This window comes from Acinonyx jubatus, chromosome C2 (genome assembly GCF_027475565.1).
Source record: "Acinonyx jubatus isolate Ajub_Pintada_27869175 chromosome C2, VMU_Ajub_asm_v1.0, whole genome shotgun sequence".
In the NCBI taxonomy this organism is placed as follows: domain Eukaryota; kingdom Metazoa; phylum Chordata; class Mammalia; order Carnivora; family Felidae; genus Acinonyx; species Acinonyx jubatus.
The window spans coordinates 101,421,498-101,439,660 of record NC_069384.1 but is presented as its reverse complement, the minus strand read 5'-3'; positions in this window follow the sequence as shown (position 1 = coordinate 101,439,660).

Genomic DNA, 18,163 nt, shown 5'->3' with positions numbered 1-18,163 from the left:
AAAATATTAGTCAACAAAATCCAACAATACTTTAAAAAGATCATTCACCACAATCAAGTGGAATTTATTCCCAGGATGCAAGCGCGGTTCAAACAGTCAACATGATGCATCACATCAACAAGAGAAAGCATAAAACCGTGTGATAATTGCAATAGATTCCGAAAAGCATTTGATAAAGCACAATATCCACTCATGACAAAACCCTCAACAAAGTAGGTTTAGAGGGAACATGCCTCAGCATAATAAAAGTCATACATGAAAAACCCACAGCTAACATCAAACTCAATAGTGAAAAAACAAGAGCTTTTCCTCTCAGATTAAGAATAAGATGATGTGCACGCTTACCACTGTTATTCAGCATAGTACTCGAAATCCTAGCCACAGCAGTCACACAACAAAAAGAAATGAAAGGCATCCACATTGGTGAGGAAGAAGTAAAACTTTTGTTATTTTGCAGATGACACTATACTATATATAGAAAACCCTAAAGATTCCACCAAAAAACTACTAGAACTGACAAGTGAATTCAGTAAGGTAGCAGGATACAAAATCAATATACAGAAATCCACTGCATTTCTATAACATTAATAATGAAGTAGCAGAAAGAGAATTAAGAAAACAATCCCATTTACCATTGCATCAAAAATAATAAAATACCTAGGAATAAACTTAACCTAGGAATGAATTTAATCAAGGAAATGAAAGATTTGTACTTTCAAAACAATAACATATTGATAAAAGAAACTGAAGATAACACAAATAAATGGAAAGATATTCCAGGCTCATGGAATGGAAGAAAAAATATTGTTAAAATGTCTATACTTCCCAAATCAACCTGCAGGTTTAATGTGATCACTATCAAGATACCAACAGCATTTTTCACAGAACTAGAACACATAATCTTAACATTTGTATGGAACCACAAAAGAACCCAAATAGCCAAAGCAATCTTAGAAGAACAAAACTGGAAGTATTACAATCCTAGATATTAAGATGTACTACAAAAGCGATAGTAATGAAAAGAGTATGGTACTGGTACAAAAATAGACACACAGATCAATAGAACAGCCTCCAGATAAACCCATGATTATATAGTGAATTAATCTTCAACAAAGGAAGAAAGGATATGCGATGAGAAAAAGATAGTTTCTTCAACACATTGTCTTGGGAAAAACTAGATAGCTACATGCAAAACAATGAAACTGGATTACTTTTTCACACCATACACAAAAATAAACTCAAAATGGATTAAGGACCTAAATGTAAGGCCTAAAACCATAAAAATCATAGAAGAGAGCACAGGCATCAGCTATAGCAACATTTTCCTAGATCCATCTCCCAAGGGAAGGAGAAACAAAAGCAAAAATAAACTAGGGGGACTACATCAAAATTAAGAGCTTCTTCATATTAAAGGAAACAACAAAACTAAAGGACTTGCTGAATGGGAGAAGATATTTGCAAATGTCATTTCAGATAAAGAGTTAGTATCCAAAATATATAAAGAACTTATCAAATTGAACACCCAAAAAACAAATAATCCAGTGAAAAGACAGGAATAGACATTTTTCCAAAGAAGACATACGCATGGCTAACAGAAACATGAAAAAAATGCTCAGCATCACTCATCATCAGAGAAATGAAAATCAAAACCATATGAGATAACACCTCATACCAGTCAGAATGCATAAAATGAAAAATAAAAGCAACCACAGGTGTTAGTGAGAATGTGGAGAAAAAGAAACCCCAATGCACTGTTGATAGGAATGCAAAATGGTATAGCTATTGTGGAAAGCAATATAGGAATTACTTAAAAAATTAAAAATAGAATTACCAAGTGATCCAGTAATCCACTACTGAGTATTTACCCAAAGAATACTAAACCACTGATTTGAAAAGATACACACACTCCTATTTTTACTGCAGCATTATTTACAATAGCCAAATTATGAGAACAACCCAAGTGTCCATCAATTGATGCCTGGATAAGGAAAAAGTGGTATTTGTGTGTGTATGTATATATATTACTCAGCCATAAAAAAAGAATGAAATTTTGCCATTTGCAACAATGTGAATGGATCTAGAGGATACGATTCTAAGTGAAATAAGTCATAGAAAGATGAATACCATATGATTTTACTCATATACGGAATTTAAGAAACAAAACAAATGAACAAAGAAGAGGGGTACTTGTGTGGCTCAGTTGGTTAAGTGTCCAACTCTCAGGTGTCTGACTCTTGGCATCAGCTCAGGTCAGGTTATCACTGTTTCGTGGGTTTGAGCCCTGTGTCAAGCTCTGTGCTGAAGGTGTGGAGCCTGCTTGGGATTCTCTCTCTCCCTCTCTCTCTCTCTGCCCCTGTCCTGTTTGTGCTGTCTCTCTCAAAATAAATAAACTTAAGAAAAAGAAAGAAAAGTAGAGAAAAATCTCCAGAACAGACTCTCTTGTTTTAATATGAAATTTATTGTCAAATTGGCTTCCATACAACACCCAGTGCTCATGCAACAGGTGCCCTCCTTGAGGCCCATCACCCACTTTCCCCTCCCTCCTACCCCCATCAACCCTCAGTTTATTCTCAGTTTTTAGGAGTCTCTTATGGTTTGGCTCCCTCCCTCTCTAACTTTTTTTTTCCTCCTTCCCTCCCCCACGGTCTTCTGTTAAGTTTCTCAGGATCCACATAACAGTGAAAACATATGGTATCAGTCTTTCTGTGTATGATTTATTTCACTTAGCATAACACTCTCCAGTTCCACTCTTAACTAGTAGAGGACAAACATGGCTGTCAGAAAGGGGATGGATGAAATGGACAAAGAGGATTAAGAGTACATTTATGGTGATGAGCACTGAGTCATGTATAGAATTGTTGAATCACTATTGTATACCTGAAATGAGTACAACACTGTATGTTATATGGAATTAAAAAAGTTTTTGCAGGAAAAAAGGGGCAGTAATAGTGTTCTAGAACCACAGATTATTGTCTCTAGGAGAGAGGAGATACAGCCATCTCAGGATTTCAGTTCTTGTTTTGAATAGTTGATCACGGTTTTAATTGATAATTTGAATGACTGTGGTCTTCTCTGTCTCTCTCTCCCTCCCTCCCTCCCTCCCTCCCTCCCTCATAAACACCATTAACCTTTTAATTTCCACACTGGGGTCTCATTATAACCTTATAACACAATTCAGCTTTTACTTACATATTGCCTTATATTGTTTTATAAATGTTTGTTAATTTTCATTGCTTCTAGTAGAATTTGAACTGAGATCAGAGACCTGAGTCGTGATTCTTCTCCATACTTCATAGAACAGATAGCGCTAAAGAGAAACTCGTTATATATATTCTTTGTTTGCCTTATATTAGCTATGTGTTGTAAAATAAAGGTGCATTATTTTAAAAATTTGAAAATAATCAAGAACAGGGACACCTGGGTGGCTCAGTCCATTAAACGTCTGACTCTTGATTTCAGCTCAGGTCAAATCTCCCAGTTCCTGAGTTCGAGCCCCACATGAGGCTCTGCACTGACAGTGAGGAGCCTGCCCAGGATTCTCTGTCTCCCTCCCTCTCTGCCCCTGCCCACTTGCACTCTCTCTCTCTCAAAATAAATAAGTAAATTTTAAAAAGAAAATAACAAAGAACAAAAATGAAAGACACCTTACACATCTGGTAGTTCTGTCAGACTGCTTTGGGGTAACGGGAGGAGGAGGGTAGATGGCACCGAAGCGGTTTCATTTCCTGGTGTTACAGCTCTTTGTGCTCAGACAATATGTATCTGTGGTTGATATGTTTTACTTTGCCCTAATTGAACCCTAGGGAAATTAGTGACTTGAACAATTGTTACCCATTTCTGTTCTTTATTTTATTGTTTTAATAACCTGGATTCTGTATTCCCCTCTCATATTTGTGTTTTTCTCAGGGTTATTTGGGGGGGATGGGATCCAGAAACTTAAGCCATTTCATAAGGGTGTCAGGAACTCAAGATCATCCCTATATAATATGATTTCTTGTGGGTGTTTTTGCTCTTAAGGCTGATTCTTTTCCTTTTTCTCTTCCTTCTCTTCTTTCTCCTTTTGAGCTTTCAAATAATGACAACTTCATTGTCCCCCCAAAATTATAGCTCTTCAATTTAAAAAAAAATCAGTGGGTATTTTCTTAGGCTGGTGCTTCATTTACAGATCAACTTTGGAAAAACTGAACCATCAAAGGACGTTTGTTGAGTTCTTTTGTGTGTTCTTTATAATGTTTTTAAAATATCTAATAAAGTTCTATACATTTCTTGGTGCATTTATACAATATATTTATTATTATTTATAGTTATTGCTACTGAAAATGGTATATTTTCTCTTCTAAGTGTAAAAGTTACTGGTTTTCTTCATATTAATGTTGTATCCCATTATCTCACTGAATTACCTTGCTGTCACTAGTTTTTGCACTTGATTTTCAGGGTTTTCAGGTATGTAATCTATAAATGGTGGTATCTTTATCATTTTTTCTTAATTATCAGGTTTTTTTTAAATGTTTCATTTATTTATTTTGAGAGAGAGAGAGAGCGAGCATGAGCAGGAGAGGGGCAAATACAGAGAGAATCCCAAGCAGGTTCTGTGCTGCTAGCACAGAGCCTGACATGAGGTTTGATCTCACAAACCATGATTTCATGACTTGAGGCAAAATCAAAAGTCAGATGCTTAACTGACTGAGCCACCCTGGTGCCCCTCTTTATCCCCTTTTCAATTTTAATGCATCATATTTCTTTCTCTATTTACAATGGCTGGTAACCTATAGGGCAATGTTCAATAATGGCAATGAGTGTGGCCTTTCTTGTCATTTTCCTAATTTGAATGAGAATGATGGTATTATTTTTTCATGAAACATACTGAATTTGGATGTTTATAGATGTTGTTTCTATTCCTACTTTATTGACGGTTTTAAAATAAAGAATGGCTGTTGACTTTATCAAACATCTTTTTACCAGCAATGACAATAATAATCGTGTGTGTATATATATGTATATGTTAATACTAATGTATTCTTTTTGTTCCTGAAGAAGCTCCTCTTGAATATTCATAAAAAGTTTCCTTGCATAAATATATTCATATTTGTGATTACATATTTTCTTCTAGTATGTTTCTATTACTTCTTTTTACCTACCTGCCTTTAGGCTCAGCTCTTTTGATTTTAGTACTCTGTATTTTTTTATGCTTCAATGTTTCTTTCATAGAGTTTATATATTAAGGCCAAAAAGCTAAATTTCTCTATAATTTATTTTCTAAAATAAATCATCTTTGATTGTTTGTTAATTTGTCTTAAGTACAGTCTGTCTTTGACTTTCCAGTACTACATTCTATTCCTTTATGTTTAAGATATTAAAAATATTTCATATTAATATCCAGGGTTTTTTTGTTTAAAAAAATTAATCTTGCAAAAAATCTGTTATTCAAGGCTGTTGTTGTCATTGTTGTTGTTGTTAATTTGCCTTTAAACTGGGTGGAATGATTGCCCTCGTATTGATCTTAGGATCTTCTCAGATCTTTTGTTATTCTTTTTTAAATTATTTTTTGAGAGAGAGAGACAGAGAGCAGGGGAGGGACAGAAGAAAGAGGGAGAGAGAGAATCCCAAGCAGGCTCCACACTGTCAGCATGGAGCCCGATTCAGGGCTCAAACTCACGAACTGTGAGATCATTACCTGAGCTGAAACCGAGAGTTGGACACTTAGCTGAGCCATGCAGGTGCCCCAATATCTTCTCAAATCTTAACTTGTTTTTGTTTTTGTTTTGAATTGCCAATACAATTGATCTGAGAACAAATGGATTTTATTTTGTGGTAACTCTGTTAGGTGAATTAATTGCAGGAAGATTCCATGTTGAGGATGAAATAGAGCTCCAGATTTCACCTTCTTGTCCTCCAAAATGTTGCAGAACAGAGTTGCTTTCCAGGTTTATCTATTTCTAGAAGTGATCCAAATTGTCCCCTCTTCTTACAATCCTTTGGCCATTTTAATCAGACTAGAAATAGCTGAGGAGATTCCTGTGTTCAAGATGCTGGTTTCAGAAAATTATATGTAGTCTTAGTGCAGTGCCTAGAATACGCTAAGTGCTTAATAGTTATTTGTATTAATTTATTTTACCAAGGTTTTTATTTTATATTTTATTATATTCCAGTCCCAAACTAAATTATTGTTTTACATTCCATTTATAATTACAGAAGTCATTAGATTAAAAAAAATTTTTTTAGCGTTTATTTATTTTACAGAGAGAGAGAGAGTGAGTGGGAAAGGGTCAGAGATAGAGGGAGACCCAGAATCCAAAGCAGGCCCCAGGATCTGAGCTGTTAGCACAGATCCCAATGCGGGACTTGAACTCACGAGCCATGAGGTCATGACCTGAGCCGAAATTGGACGCTTAACTGACTGAGCCACCCAAGCTGCCCTAAAGTCATTAGATCTTTTTGGGTTTTATTAAATCTGAGGTTTCGATTATTTGTTTGCTCTTACTCAAAATTACCTTTTCTAATCATCCTGGTTGTCTTTATTGGATTCTCCTTCTCTAACCATATTGATTCATTGACTGATTCTTTACATCTGTTTTTCCCATTGATCATGGTGTTTTCCAGTAGGCTAGGATAAGGTGGCCTCACTTTCCTTGGTATGCTCCGTTCACTTTCTCTCTCTCTTCTCCATATTCTCAGTCTTCAAAAGTCCTCTTGATCTTTGCATAGTACCAACAACTTGCATCATATCCTTAACCAGATACAAATCATTTCATCATTTTTGATGATTTCCTATAAATCAGATATCAGTGGTACCGTGTGAATTGACAAGGACCCACTTTTGTCCCTTTGGAATCTTTGGTGTCTTCAGATGGTTTTAGAACTGAAACATAGAGACCAACATCACACCATCATTTTTCCCATCTGGAGTGACTCAGTTATACAAATTGACTTACACAAAGATTACCCAGTTTGCATAAGTTCTTGAGATTTTCTGATATGAATACTCAAGGTACAGTTTTCATATTACCAACTAAATCTTCTCCCACAAGCCTGGAAAGCTTCCCAGGTCACAAGAACTTTGGAAAGAAGGTTTTTTGTTGTTTTGTTTTTTTTAACCAACTGAAATAATTTTCTTTCAAAGAGTGGTTGGTGCTTCAACAGCTAAGAATCAGAATTAACATTTGTTGCTTCACAGACTCAATGTTTGAGTCCCACAAAGACTACGTTTCTCTTCTGTGCCTGAGTAGAGCATGACTTTCACATTACACAAAAAGAACTGACAGAGATGAATTTCATATAGAAGCAAATGCTAATGATTCACAAAACAGTTTACATGTTTCAAGGGTAAGAAAATAGTTATATAAGGGTAGTTATACAAGGGTAAGAGAATGTATATATATATATATATATATATATATATATATATATATATATATGTATATTCACGTATATATATTCACATATATATATTCACACATATTCCATAGGAATTTTACATATATGTCCCCTAACTGTGCATGCATAACATGCACTCACATATGCAGAACAAAAGAGATAAACCTGGTCAATGATGAAAATGGCTCATGGTTGCTTAGCTTTCTCTTTGTACTTCTGTGATTTTAAATAAATCACACTTCATTATTTTCTGATCCTGTACTTTTTCATCCCTTTCCCAAAGATAATTACATATTGATTTAATCTTTATTTCGTTAAAGTTACAATTTTAACTGGATGGGTAATCTCATTCTAAATACTTTCAAAGTAAATGTTTTGGCACAAAAATGATTGAAATATAGCAGTCACATTCAACTTATTTGTAGTTATCACATGACTCCTAACACTCCACCTACAATTAATTGGGGTCTTAAAATGATTCTCAAACAGATAAGATTTTAAAGAAGTTTTTTTTTCTTCAAAACATCCCACTCAGCGTATTTGCATAGCAAGTCCTCTAAAGAAATTTATAAATGTTTCAATCTTTTCTTTTCCAGCATCATTATAAATGACTTCATGACAAGTGCAAATTTTCCTCCTTGTTCTTTGGGAAGTACCAATCAGACGTGGATTTGAGTGACATCTCTTTTAAGGAGGAACAAAGGAGATAGGCAGCTCAAATAATTATAAAATCCCGACTTGTTACTGTCACAATGATTGCCTGAGCTTTAAAAAAGAAACGGGACATTAATGGTACAATGTAAATAATTGTGTAGGCTCTAAGATGATTAGTTAGCAAGGTGGCAGAATTATCTTGTCAAAAATAAAGTATTTTTATATATCTGAAAAGGAACTCCAAAATATCCATCCTAATCATGAAAACCATGACATCCAGCACTACTATGCCCAGAATAATAACTAAAAATAGGATTGTGTATTTTCACCAAAAAATGCTTATAAAGAAAACGTTGAAGTTCTCTCTGTCTTTTGATCTTTAGTTCATTCTGAAATGCCATACTAACAGTTGAGCTGCACTAAAATGAAATACTTCATCTTGTGATCCTAGGCACTCCTGCTAAAACAGGTCCCAGTTTGCTTTTATGAGCCACTTCCATCACTGTTATTGTCGTTGGTATAATAAATTATATTGCTAATCACTTACTCTGTGCCAGACATTGTTCTGAATTTTTTTACATTTTTTTCACTGATTTCTCACATCAACCCTATGAAATAATTACTATTATTATGCCCAATATATGGATGTGAAAATTACAGTTTGGAGATTATAAGTAACTTGCTGTAAGTTATTTAGCTAGTATGGAGCTGAAGTAGGATTTGTGTATAAATCTTCATTGCCTTCAAAACAAAAGTATTAAATTTGTTTCCGTATTTATATACTATTTGTAAACACAAAATTCAGTGGTTACATGACATTTCATTTTTTATTTAAAAAAATTGTTAACATTTACTTATTTTTGAGAGAGACAAAGAGACAGAGCAAGTAGGGGAGGGGCAGAGAGCGAGGGAGACACAGAATCCGAAACAGGTTCCAGGCTCTGAGCTGTCAGCACAGAGCCCGATGTGGGGCTCAAACCCATGAACCGTGAGATCATGACCTGAGCCGAAGTTGGATGCCCCAAATTTTGCTAAATATTGCCAAACTGCTTTCAGAAATTTATTCTTGTACTAGCAGCATATGAAAGTATTCTTTTCACTTCTACCATACCTATAGTATTTTTTTTAAATGTTGTTTACCTGATAGGCAAAAATTTTTCTATTTTCTTGTCAGCTATTTTTAACAGAATATTATATATGAAAACATAAAGATATTAGATTGTTGGCAATTAAAAGCTGTCAACACATTATTGTCTGACCAATATTTTTAAAATCATTTTAACCTTTATTTAACTCCTTCTGTTTGCCAGAAACTTTGCAAAGTTCTCTAGGTCAAGATAAATAAGGCCCAGTTTGGTGCCTCAGGAGCCTTGATAGAAAGCTATATGCTAGCAATAATGATTTTGCATGTTGAGTTTTAAAATAGGAGTGAAAAGTTGCCTTTTAACCCTAATTTGGGCCTGTGTTTCTGGGACAACCTCATGGAGTAGATGACATTGCACTTTTTTTTTTTAAAGTTTATTTATTCATTTTGAGAGAGAGAGCAAGTGGGAGAGGGACAGCAAGAATGAGAATGAGAATCCCAAGCAGGCTCCACACAGTCAGTACAGAGCCCAGTGCAGGGCTTGAACTCACAAACCATGAGATCGTGACCTGAGCCGAAGTTGGATGCTTAACAGAGCCACCCAGGTGCCCCTGTCTTGATGGATGAATAGGGATTTGGAAAGTAGAGATTAGATAAGAGTGTTGCAGGGAAAGCGTAGAGCATAACCAAAGAGATGAAGAATGAAAACAAAAGTTAAATTCAAGGAATGGTTAAAAAAAAGTAAGTTTTTTACTGGAATCTTGAATGAGTGTTATCACAACTACAAAGGGATGGGACCTGAAAGATAGTAGCAAAGCATGAAGACCCTTTCCGTGTATTAGGATGAAATGTCAGTAAATAGATTCACTATTTAATTGTAACAGACACTACCAGCCTTGACAAGTCATTTTGAAAAGTATACTCATAATTAGAAATTCAAGATCTGGTGATTTCTTTTAATTACTCCAATTTTGTAGCAAATTATTTTTAAATATCCTGATGATGATAATTAGTACCTTCTGAAGTGATTTAAAATCTTCTAATAGCCACATTTCTTTCCTCCAATTTTATGTCTCACAACTTCTCAAAAATGCCCAGCCATTGGTCCAGACAGAACATCTCTGTATCGTCGCTAACAGACATTGCAGTGGCTTTGACTTCAACCATTTCACTCATTTTGTTCTCCCAAGAACTATGCTCACTCTGCTTTCCTTACTACTCTCCATATTTAATGTACCCATCAAGACTAAGCTTAACTGCTTGCTCTTACATAAATCTTCTAGCTCCTACTGGAAACATTTCTGTAGCACTGATATTCTTTCTACCCCAGACTTTGTTTTTTTGCATTATTTTTTTCTTTGATATCATAGTTCATAAAATTGAGCTCATGGATTTGTGCATTATGTGCAGTTATTCTAGACAAAGAAAATTTGAGAAACTACCTAAAGATCGTACTAATTATTTTTGCACTTGTTCACTTATTTATTTTTCAAGTAATGGTGTTGCTAGTACCTGAAAGGCACTTGTCAGGTCCTAAAGATGAAAAGTGAACATGGTTCGTTTCTTCGGAAGGAGTTCAGAGCCTAAAGGTAAAGCTAGATACTTAAACAAATTTTTGAGTTCTATATATGATATAGAGTTGGCACAGTGAAGGAAAATAGCACTCTGTCTATTGTGGCTAAGTGGACACCGAGGTGTGTGAAATACAGTAAAGATTTTGTAGAAAGAAGGAATGCCGAAGGGTTTGCGAAGAAAAAGGTGTTTAACAGGCTAATAAGTGAGATATAAATTTCTAGAAGGAATAGCATATACTGATGAGCAGAGAAGACATCAGGGAACTGCAGATGCTGTAGTATGGTTGAATTACAAGGTTAGGAATGGGGAAAACACACAGCGAGACTAATAAGGTAGACAAGGGCCTTTGTGTCTTGAAATGGGGTTTAGAGTTTAGCGTTTATCTTGAAATTGAAGTGGCAGTCTTGAAGGGTTTAATCAGTAAAGGCACCAGGATCACATTTGTGTATTCAACATCTTACCGTATGGAATAGTGGAAAATGGATCCAGGACAGAAGAAACAAAAGGCAGGGGATAAAGTTAAGTGTTTAGTATTACAGGTAAGAAGGACGTTGAAATTGATAATGGGAAGAGAGAGGAGAGAGAATACTTTTTTGTAAAAGTATTCTTTCATGTAAAACAGGATTTTGTGACTGAGTGCATATAATAAGGGAGGAGAGGAACCAACAGATGATACGCAGATTTTTCTGCTGAGATAACCAGGGGGTGCATTAGCCAAGACAAGCTAGCCAGGACAAGAAACTGTTTGGATGATGGATGCAATAAATTCTGATATAAATGTTGATTTAGAGGCTGCTATGGGTCCAGGAAGTGGCCATATAAAACAGGTTACTGGATATACCTTGGTCTTGGTCTTCGAAAGAAGGTCTGGACGGAGGATGTAAGTCATCAGAATAGAAATAGGTAAAATCACTCAGAAAGATGGTCAAGAATGAAAAGCATACGCTCTTGAAGGACACAGGTATCTAAGGACTCCCATTCCTTGTCATTTTTTTTAAATGTTTATTTTTGGGAGAGAGAGAAAGAGAGAGAGAGAGAGAATGAGTGGAGGAAGGGGCAAAGAGAGAGGGAGGGGAGACACAGAATCCCAAGCAGGCTCCTGGTTCCCAGGTGTCAGCACAGAGTCAGATGGCAGGGCTCGAATTCACAAATAGTGAGATCATGACCTGAGCTGAAGCTGGACACTTAACAGACTGAGCCACCCAGGCACCCCTCCTTGTCATATGTTCAATAAAAGTCTCTGTTTTGATATTTGAAATGTGAAGCACATATAAATGACAAATCAGAGACAATTTAAGACCTGTAATGGGGCAGATGGAGCAGAGAGGCCAGGAGCCTGAGTACAATTCAGGTAAATCCAAATCTGCCCCTCTCTAGTTCTTTCGTTGAAACCTGGGAGCAAATGGAGTTCAAAACAGGATTAAGAACACCTAATTTTGAACTCAATGATTTAAAGCCTCCTGCTGACACTGTTTCCTTTTGAGAAAAACCTCACGCTTTGAAGGCTGATGAAAAGAAACTTACATGGAACTTGGCTACCTTTCGTTATTTAATTTCCAATCTCTAGGTCTTGCTATACAACAGATTTCAGGTTAAAAAAAATCATTTTACTGTAAGAGGTGAGGTGAAACCTAAATTGGACTAACAGTGGTAAAATAACGAAGGGGAGCTAGCAAAGGGAATTGAGACAATGTGCCAAAACAGTCACATTGTCATGGGAGTCAATGTGTCACAGAGCTCATGTCATTGAAATAATGTAAGAATGAATTGGCATTCTAGTGGGGCGCTTACTCTAGGAGTCCTACTAATTTCTCTAGATTGAGGACTGACTGTGAGGTATAGAATTAGGAGTCTATATTCACTTGAGAAGGGGAGTGCAGGGGAAATAAACTGTTCATAGACTACATTTAAGACTGTAGTTCTGGGAATGCGTATTCTCACATTTGTTCCTTTTCACACCAATCTTTCTATTTCTACTGTCAATTTTCAAAGAAATAATAAGACACTTGCTCTTTGTCCACTCTCCTCCCTTTTTCCCTCTATTCCTTTCTTCCTTCCTTTGCCTTATAGTTTTTGGCACTGAACATAGCATTCTGGTTAATAAATACTCATAAAGTTTTAAAATACTCCTCACCTTGAATGCAAGTGTTTTAATCACTTAGTGTTTTATGGTTTATGAAAACTTTGGATCATGTTTACAACTGAATGTATAACGTTTTGGGGTCCTTAATTTCATTTCTTCATATTTCATATCCAACTTTTATAACTTCCTACTCAAATTCTGTAACTTTCAAAACACTAATAATGTATTTACTTATAAGCCATTTGAAGAGATTGAATTGCCGAAACTTATAGACTGATAATGTTCTGCTTCAAAAAGAATGCTGAGCTATAGAAAATTTGTTCAGCAAAGTTGTTTGGATTTCAACTTATTTTACGTTTATGGGATTTGGCAGCCCTCTTTCCTTATCCAGAGGCAATGCTTCAGGCACTTTTTCCTATTTTTGTCGTATGTACAGGAAAATATAAATGTATTTATCTTAAAAGTATTTGAACTTCCTTGTGGCCACATTTTGATTCTAGTTTTAGGATCTTCTTTTTTATGTGTACAGGTGTTAATTATTCAAGTATCACATCTTCCTGAGGGTTCTGGGAGTATTATTTGCGTTTCTTTTTGGTAAGTCACAGATAATTAAGACTAACTCTAGAAATAAAGTAACTGCCTGCATTGTGTTCCATCCATTATTTTAAAATTAAGAATAGGGATTCTTAACTTTTGTACAACAAAAAGCAAACGTTAGAATACTGTGCTTCAGATTTGGAGAGGAGGGAAAAAGACTTGGTTTCTGTGAGAGTTCCACCACCGCTAGATATGTGACTTTCGTTTAAGTTTTCGGTTGATGTCTATTTCAAAACTTAGTGTTTAAAACAATGACTACTGGCTTTGCTAGCATTCAGGTAGAATTTGGGTGTTTTTGTTTTTGTTTTTTTCTGCTCCCTGTGTCATCAGTCTCTGAAGTGGTTGTAGTAAGATGGAGGCTGGGCCTGAATATCCAATATGGTGCCTGAGCAAGGATTGTGTGGAGGCTAACTCTATCTTTCGCTCTCCATCTGACTTTTTCGACATGGCCTGCCCGAGCTTTCTTACCTGGACAGCTTCTAGGAGCAAGTATTCTAAAGAGCAGAAACAGAAATGCAAAAATATTCAGGCCCAGACTCAGAAGTTGCACAGCATCATTTTGGCTGCATTCTATTCATGAAAACAAACCACTAGGTCAATGTAGGTCTAAGGGAAGAGGAAGTAGACTCTGTTTCTTGATAGGGGACGGACAAGGACACATTGCAAATGAGCATATGTCATAGGAAATTTTGTGACCATTGTTAGAAACCTAATCTACCACAACCTGGTTCCGTTCTTTTTGTTATGTCAAGGCTAGGTTTGCCTCATTTGTAAAATGAGGTGGTTAATTAACTTATGCAATATACAGTTGCTTAGGGGGACACCTGGGTGGCTTAGTCGGTTGAGTGTCCAACTTCAGCTTAGGTCATGACCTCAGGATGGGTGAGTTTGAGCCCCTGCATGGGGCTTGCTGTGGTCAGCCTGTCAGCACAGAGCCTACTTTGGATTCTTGATCTCTCTCTCTCTCTGCCCCCCACTCCTCCCCTGCTCGTGCTCTGTTTCTCAAAAAATAAATCATATATATATACACATACACACACCATATATATATATATATATATATACACATACAAACATTACATATATACATTATACACATATACACATATACATATACATTATGTATGTATATGTACATACATATGTATATACATATGTATATACACATACACATATACATTATATACACATACAAACACACACACCATATATATATATATATATATATATATATATGGTGTGTGTGTGTGTGTACATATATATATATATATATATATATATATATATATATATATATGGTGTGTGTGTGTGTGTGTTTGTATGTGTATATAATTCCTAGGCAGTTATAATAGACTGCTGAACAAAAAAGATATAGCTTTTATCCTATGGAGCTCATTTTGGGGATTGGATTAAGTAAAGTTTAAGATTTTCCCTCAGAATATTCAGTGGCATTTAAAACGAAACAAAAGAAGAGCCATAGTTTCTTACTAGGGAACATGCTTTGTTCTAAACAATATTTTATTTTCTAATGTAGAATAGTTTCCTTGTTTAGCTTTTTTTTAAGTGACCTGATTGCTGCAGATACTGTGATCATGCATTATTTTAAAATTATTTCTATTTCTGTGTGCACCAAACAAAAAGGAAAAACTCCATTTCTGAACAGTTAAATAGAATTTTGAGGAAGGAAGATGTATTGGTTGGAGTTCTGTAACTATAGCTACTGACAGAGTCAGGATAATTTTTAATTATTTGTGAGGCAGAAGACTGGATATTAGATGACAAGAATATAATACTGAAATTTCCCTTTTATTTACTGGCTGATACTAATTAAAACACTAAGCAAAGTATCTCAGCTTTTCAGTGAGACCGAAGTCTTATGGACAAAATTATGATGTCCAATTTGTCAACATCACCATTTGCTGTCAATGAAATAAGCAAATCTTGTATCCCACCTTTCCCAAACCATTGTATTTAGTCTTTCAAAAATCTTATGGTTGTAAGTTTCAAAAGCAGAGTCAATTACCCAGACATATGAAACTGATGAATTAACTAATTTGTATTCTCTCTAACTGTTTTGATGAAACTCCATAAACATGCTGTTAGTTCCATTCCTCTGAGCTTTGAATAGTTTACTGTTCATGACGATAAAAGCACGACAGGGAATACTTTAACATATGCCAGATTTAAAGTGAGTGAAATATGACAGTTTATAATCTGTGAGACAGAAGATTGATCTTTGAAAAATATTTGCATATAAAGTAGCTGCTTCAGCACCATAATTCTAAAAACCCACATGAACTGAAATCCAGTGCTTTCACTTAGTATGTTGTACAAATCAAAAGCAGGGTATATCTCCTTAATTGTACATAAAATACTTTTCCCTCTGGAACTGTTTCTGTAGGTATTATTTTCATTAATAATGTCAAAATGAGAACTGAGATAGTAACCAAAAGAGTATAAATGCTCAATTTGTGGGAATGAAATGTTATATTTTTTCTGAAAAAAATAACATGCACATATAAACGTGTGCACGTGCACACACACACGCGTGTGTGTGTGTGTATGTATGCGTGAAAATGTACTTAGAGAGCCTTCTCCCACTGTTCTTATTCAGACCTTTTCTCTTTGAAGAATGGAGTGGAGCAGAGAGCTTTTAATTTTTGCTCACAGAAAGTACAGGGACCATGTTTCCTTTATTATTTTGTTCTGTTTTTAATTTAAGTACTAACATTCAGTAAAATTGACTTTTTGAATATGTAATTCTATGGATTTAACAGGTAGAAAGACCCATATAATTACCACCACAGTCAGGTACAGAGCATTACATCATCCCAAAGAGCTGTCTTGTGCTATCCCTTTGTCATCACCCCCTTCATCTCTGACAGCCACTCATCTGTATTTCATTATTACCGTTTATCTTTAAATGTAATCATACAATATGCAACCTTTTGAGACTGGATTCTTCCACTCAACATGATGCACTTGCAATTCATTTAAATTGCTGCATTTATCAATAGTTAATTTATTTTTATTGCTTAATGGTGTTCCATTGTGTGGATGTACCACAATGTGTTTATCAACTTAGTCAGTACAGGACATCTGGGTTGTTTCCAGTGTTTAGTACTTACAAATAGAGCTGCTATAATCATTCATGTATAGGTTTTATGTAGAAATATGCTTCTCTTTCTCCATCCAAGGGCTGGATGTCTGGGTTTATGGTAGGTGTATGTTTAACTTTTTTCAGGAACTCCTAAAATGTTTCCCAGGGTTGCTGAATCATTTCACACCCCCGAAGCAAGATATTAGAGTCTAGTTGGTCCACATTCTTGCCGAGACTTGCCTTGTTAGTATTTTTTTTACTTTAGCCATTCTAAATTACTTTTTAAGCACACATACCCTGACTTATTAACTCCTTGGTTTTTAGATGAGTAGCATGATAATCTATTAAAGTAAAATCTTTTTTTTTAAAAAATAGAACCGTATATTAGACTCTATTTACAGAAGAGTTTCATGGCATTAAAAAATACAAAGTGGAGTATGAAAATAGAATAAAACACAGTAATATGCCTTCTAAATTTTAAAAAAATATTTTGATTAAAAATAGTATAAAGTACGTTGAAAACCAGTCACTAGGAAAAACATCCACCTGGATTACACTGTGTGAAGATTTTCTGAATTGGAATGTAAGGAGATTTGGCCTTTTGACAACTTAATTTTTAGATAAATAAAGAAACAAATATTTCAGGCATGGTATAAACCTATACTAATATATTTGATAACAATGTACTCATTTTCTAATGAAACTATGCATACATTTTTCTCTTCAAAGAGTGTTAATGAGTAAACTTATCACAAATTTTATATCTTAATGCTATATATTTACATGTTTTCTTGATAAAGAGTAGTGTGTATGTGTAAATGTGAGTGAGTGTGTGTGTTGGTAGTATTGAGATACATTTGCCATTATTTTCAGGCTTCTGGAGCTCTGAGGTTGTCTATAATTATTCTCTGACATTGATCCAGTGGCCCCTGCCAAACAGTCACTGGCATTCACTTTCTAGGGTTTTCTTTTTTCTTCATTGGGATTTTGTTTCCTGAATAGTTTATTTTTTTCTCTCAAGATCATTCCTTGTAAAAATATGCATTCTCTGTACTGTAAGCAATTGGTGGTGGTTATTTATAAAATCTATATAATGATATTAAAACAAATTGTTTCTAGCACTTAATGATGTGCTGTACTAGTTAAGATATCATCTATGATTCTGAGGTTATAGTTTTGATTTTTCAGAGCTTCTTGGGGTAAAACATATATAACATGTTTTAAACAGTGCATTTTGTTCATTTTATTTTGCAGGGAGATGTGAATATCATCTACTCATACGTATATCTGCAATATACTCTAAGTTTTGGCACAAAGTAGGCATACAGATATATGAAAGTCGGTGGGTTAGAATTCTTTATGATATTAACACTGAAGGACTTAAAAGTATTACAACTGTTTATATGAGAGTCAAACCTCCCTTCAAATCGTATTTTCTAAAAGTGTAGCTGAGTTGTGGGAGGTGTTAGTGAAATAATGTGGACTGAATGTGACTCACTAATTTTTATTATTGAAACCTGAGTAGGTAAAAATGTAAGGCAGAGTAGTCTAAAAGTTTGGTTTAAAATTGGGATCTGATGTAAAAGCATTTCAAAACATTAAAAGCATTTCAAATTCCAAAAAAAATATTGAATATGTTTTATCTTGTTACAAGTAATTTTTGGAGAACAATTATAATTTTTTATATAAAATTGAA